A 5956-nucleotide genomic window follows, 5' to 3' on the forward strand; every position below is an offset into this window, starting at 1 on the left:
GATATTAGTATAGATTAGATAGTATTAGAAACGTATAATAGATAAATGTAATTAACATTTGATGATTAAATAAAGGAGTTTTATTTATAAGTAAAGTTACTGTCATATGTTAATTGTTTAACTATTGTTTCACTTTGCATGTTTTGACTTCCAGAATAATTGAGTTTATTAGCAATAATCGAATTATTCAAATTGTCCACAATCGTTCATATGTTGGAAGTAGATATGAATGAAGATTGTCATGAATTGGTGTGTAGATTGTCTAAATGGTGTTAGACATAGCAAGGGTTGCTGCAACGTTCATGAGTGCTTATGAACTGGTTTTGAGCATTGGAACAAACCCGCGCTTGCTGGAATCACTTTATGGAATATGATATAAAAGGTGATCGCAAGACGATAATATCATATACTCTTAAAACCTAGATACATGGTTTATATTTGTTAATTGATTGTACATTGATAATGCGAAAACGCATCAGTAACTTGGTGTTATAAAACACATTGTTGTGTATAATTGGTTAATGAATAAGTAAATGCATATAAGTCGAAGTTTATCTGTAAATTTTATCCTAAGAGGGTAGAAGAGATATCTTGGCCACTCGATGATTTGATTTGACTTATGTGTCGGGCCCGGTCAGAACTGAATTGATGTGTTTGATTAAGTTCAATGTCGAATAAATCGGAGATCGAGAAATCAAATGCTAGACTAACCATTCCATAGGATTGTCAGCATGATATCTAACAGAGGACTGTACGATCCCTTATCTAAAGGAAAAGATTGATTAGATCAGAGTTTGATAGCGTCTTTGAGAGCTACGATTGCAAACCGAATTGTACTTGTATAGTTACTAGACTTATCCAAGTGGGAGACTGTTGGAATAGTGTCTAAGGCTGCAACTATATTAGGCAAGTATTTGATCCGGTTGTGCATGGTCCTTTTGGGTTGCCTTCACCATAGCAACTTGATGGATGATTTGTTAAGAGAGAATAAATATTATAAGAAATAATATATGGTTATTTGATTAATATAAGTCATAGATTAATTGGAATTAATTTGGTGACTTAAAGAGATTAATTAAACAAGAAGGTATAAACTGTCAATTGTTTGATAGTTACACTTTAGACTATAAATCCTTATCCATGATAGGATGGACGATTTCTAGGGCTTGGATAAGCCAAAATCGTCCATAGGGTTATCAAGGAAAGGATATGGATCAACTTAAAGTCTAAGTTATCCAATTAGGGTTAAAGCTGTAATCCTTAAGGAGTCTACAAGTATAAATAGACCCTAGGGGTGAGGGAATTCGAGTAATCACAACACACCATCTAAAGTAGAGATACTCTGGCCGAATTCCTCCCCTCTCCTCTCTCCTAAATCATCTTGCTTGCTATTGGTGTTTGTAAGCCATTAGAGGAGTGACATTTGTGACTCTAGAAGCTCCAAGACAACAAGATCAACAAGGAATCCAAAGGTATGATTCTAGATCTATTTCAATGTTGTTATTTAACCTAATTAGCCATTAGAAGTCTTGGATTCAAAGCACGTTTAATTAGAAAGCCTAGATCCGAGCATTAGGGTTTTGCATGCGCACATAGGAAAGTTCTTATGGCTAAAACCCATCAGATATATCAGGCATTTGATGCTACTTTCAAGAGATACACCAGAATTAAACACACCATCTGCAATGTTGCTCCAAAACTCCATCCCCGAAACCCCATCCGCATACACCTGTGTGGCGTCCCTTAAAAATAAAACAAACTTATGAGTGATGGTTTCATGAGCTTCATACAGCCCCATACGGCGAGAAAACTCCACTAAACTGCACTCCCGATACTCCCCTCCTAAACGAAAGACCAACGCTTGGGGAAAAGTGGGATCTCTGACATTCTCATGGAATGCTACCGTCGAAAAAAAACTCTACGCAAAGCTCCTTGTAAACACGCTCTTGGATGTTAAACAAGTTGAACCACCCCTTGCATGTAAATTGAAATCCGTCCCCCAAAAAGATTTTGGTTAGGTATTGGGACATCCTATCACCAAACCAACCTCCCTCAACCTTGCCCACTGAATAGTGGGAGCAACAACAAACTCCCAGTTGTAAAGCCATCCCATCCGAGTATTCCATCGCATGTAAACATTTCGGGTTGTATTGGTTGGAAAGTTGTAAAATGGGTGTAAACTCGCAATTCCAAGAGGTATTTCCCTTCTAGGTGCCATCTCTGCAAAAACAAGGAACAAACACAGCCAAAAAAACACCCAACAGTTTAGAAATAAAAAGAACAAAAAACTTGCACTGTCTAGAATTCACATCGTGAATTCCTAAAAATTCATGTCGTGAGTTTGTAATCAGATTCTATACTTGGTCTTGTTTCTGTACAAATCGGCCATGATAGTAATGGGGTTTTACTCCTATAACATTTTCAACCAATAATCCACTACATTCCAAGGGTGATTCACGAATCTTAGGAGACATTTTAAACGATTTAACAAATGAACAAACCCTAGACCTAAATTCAACTATTAGAGCAAAAATTAAACATATAATAGAAGAATCATTACCTTGTATGAAATTATTACGTAAGCAAGCACAAGATTTGAGTTCGTCGGCCTAAATCGGAGCAAGGGGGGACCAGATTGCTTGTTCACTTCATGGGATATTAAAGAAATGGGAGTCAACTGGTTTCTAGGTTTTTATTATGTGGTCCCGTGTTATTCAAAACTCACGTCGTGAGTTTATTATAATTCACGTCGTGAATTTAGTTTGGGCTTAATATTGGGCCATGCACTCACGGATTGGTCTTGGGCCACTTATAAAATGGGCTAAGCTATATTATTAACTTATTATCTGGTTTATTCACGATTCACATCATGAATTCCGAAGAAGTCACATCGTGAATTCTGTCTGTAAGGGAAAATTCATTCTAAATCAAATTTGTCTTTTAACTAAATTATCAATTATTACTACTTCCATTTTAGGGCCCCCACATTAAGTGTTCAATTATGTTATAAGCAAATTGGATGATATGAGCTATGTTTCTAAAACTAAAATGAAAAAATTAAAATTGCAAACGAAACTTGGGTTGCCTCCCAAGAAGCGCTTCTTTTTCTGAGAGTCTTGAGATGGACTCCATGCATCCTACCTTGAATCGTCTGAAGAGTCTACTACCAGCTGGACCTTTTGTTCCTTGAAATTCCTCTTGTAAGCTTGAACTCGTCTTTTGTACGCCTTTTTCGAATTTTCCTTTTTAACTTTGACCTCATCCTCCTTAAGCTTGCATTTGGTCCCTTTATTTTCTTCCTTGCACTCCATAACATCCTTCTCCACTTTCACTACTGGATTTGTCACCTTTGAAGTAACCTCCTCTTCATCACTTGTCATCTCATCATCTTCCTTGCTCACCCAAGAAGGTGGACTCTTGTAAGGAACGATTTTAACTAAATATGGAACACTTGCTCTTGGTTTTGTTCTTTTGACTTGATGAATTATCTTGATCTCTTCTTCCATGAGCTTCTCCAATTCTTCAAGTTCATCTTCATCATCAATGGTGAAAACTTCTTCATGAGCATGATCCTCTTGAAAGCTATCTTCCAATCCAAAAACTTCCTTTTCATCACCAAACCTCAAGGTGAGCTTAGACTCGCGAATATCAACAAGAGCTCTAGCAGTGTTTAATAACGGGCGACCAAGAATAATTGGTACATTGGGATCTTATTTCATGTCCAATACCACAAAGTCTATTGGAAAAATAAATTTCCCAATTTTCACTAAAATGTCTTCCACAATACCTCGAGGCTGTGTCACTGAACGATTCGCCATGTGAATAGTCATTCTTGTAGCCTTCAACTTATGAATATCTAACTTCTGATACAATGAATAAGGCATCAAATTAATGCTAGCCCCGTAATCGGCTAAAGCATCAACCTTCATGTTGTTACCAAACTCACATGAAAGAGTGAGGCGTCCAGGATCCCCTATTTTCTTCAGTGTCTCTCCCAACACAGCTTTTGAGCTTTGCTCACTTAGAATCACCTTGGAATTCTTCTTTAATTTCTTGTGAGTGTCTATCAAATCTTGCGGTAATTTCTGATACTCGGGAATTTTGGATAAGGACTCGACAAAGGGAGTATTAATCGGGATACCCTTCACGTGCTTAACAAACTCTATATGCTCTCTTTCTAGTGGACTAAGGGTAGCTTGGGAAGGAAACGGCAAGGGCGGCTGATAAACCGAACCATCTACATAATTTTTCTATTCCTGACGGGCCCACATCGTGAGCTTAAATGGCTCATGTCGTGCCATCGTCAATTCAACAGCAACTTCATTCTCTAGCTTGGGCTTCTTTTGTTTTGGATCGGGCTGCTTTGGTTCTTCTTCTAGTGCCTCTAAGAACTAAGAGATGACCTCTTCTTCAGTATCTATAGCCATTACATGAGAGTGGGTCTTCGATTCTGGAGTTTTTAGGCACAACTTTTCATGAATCAGAGTGGTTATTTGACCAGGTTGCACTTCAAGATTATCGATGGAGGCTTGTTGATTTTTTTTATCAAATCCTATTGTTCTACTATCAATGCATGATGATTCTTTACCAATGTTCTTTGTTCATTAATAGCAGAATCAGTAGCCTCGTGTCTCTTTTCGGAAGCTTCCATAAATTTAATTAACTTGGTCTCTAGATCGGGTTTCTTATCGATTGGTGGTTGTTCTTTTTGGTAGAAGCCTCTGCCAGTTTGTCTATATTTCTCTTCCTTTTGCTTCTTGTATTCATCATAGGCAGCCACTCTTTCTTTGGTTTCCTCTAGTCTTCATCATACTTGTCCCCACTTGAATAGCAAACTTGAGCTTTCTTGTTTCCATATTCGTCCAAGTTGCAATCTTTTGTCAAATGTGGACCACTACATCTCTCGCAACCAACCCTAATTGCATGAATAGATTGGTCCATTTGTGTTAATCTTCTCTCCATAGTGTTAAGCATTGCCATCACAATAGCTATCTCTTTGGGTTGTGCACTCCCAACTCCTTTAATGCCTTCATTCCTTGGATTATGATATTCCTGAGAGTGCTTTGAGAATTCTTCAATTAATTCGTTGACTTCACCCGGATTTTTCTTTGTAAGTGGTCCTTGAGAATTAAGGAGTTGTCTTGTCATCACGTTTACCCCGTCATAGAATATTGACACCTCCTGTTGAATGTTAAGGTCATGTTGAGGACAATTCCTTAACAACCTTTGTAACGGTCCCAAGCTTCGTAAAGTGACTATCCTAGGTTTTGCTCAAAATTGGCTATCGCCTTTTTGAGTTTAGCAATCTTGGATGGTGGACATAATTGATCTAGAAACTGCTCATGCATTTGAGCCCAAGTAGCTACGATACCGGGTGAAAGTGCTTTTAACCAATCCTTTGCAGCTCCTTTAAAGGTAACGGGAAGCATTCTTAGCAAAATGGTGTCTCTTTTAATATTTGGGACATTGAAGTAATCAGCAATGTCATTCGCTTCATCTAAGTGTTTGAATGCATCCTCGTGATCCTTTCCATAGAATGGAATATCCTTTAGTGCGGAAAGGATATTTCCCTTTAGCTCGAATGTGGCAGTGGCAGGGATTGCAGGTTGTACTAAGCCTAGACCAAAATCATCTCGAATTCTCTTTCTGTAAGCTCCCATGGACATTTCCTCAATATTTGCCATCTCGTGCCCTGTCTCGTTCTTGGGTTCGCTCGTATGTTCTTCAAATTCGGGCTCAGTATCGTACTCGGATTCGGTTTGGACGGGTATTTGATCCAAGTGTTCAAGCTTGCTTCTGTTCTTCGAGGATGAACTTGACTCCCCAGTCTTCTTCACTGATTTCTTTGAAAACACGGATTTGAATTCTTGTAACGGCGTCTTCTTCTTGTGAATTGCAGACTCGGGATCTTCAAGTGGTGGCACCAAAGGTGCGTTTGAGCCTCTGGTCATGAACT

General features: G+C 38.3%; 1 non-coding gene across 1 annotated transcript; it reads left to right on the top strand.

Moving 5' to 3' along the window:
• Positions 1-5194: 5194 nt before the first annotated feature.
• On the top strand, positions 5195-5300 carry LOC145007748 (small nucleolar RNA R71). The gene has a single exon (XR_013663116.1). It is a non-coding gene; the product is annotated as a small nucleolar RNA R71 (small nucleolar RNA).
• Positions 5301-5956: the final 656 nt, after the last annotated feature.

The sequence above is a fragment of the Lactuca saligna genome, chromosome 7 (genome assembly GCF_052625555.1).
Source record: "Lactuca saligna cultivar CGN05327 chromosome 7, ASM5262555v1, whole genome shotgun sequence".
NCBI lineage: Eukaryota > Viridiplantae > Streptophyta > Magnoliopsida > Asterales > Asteraceae > Lactuca > Lactuca saligna.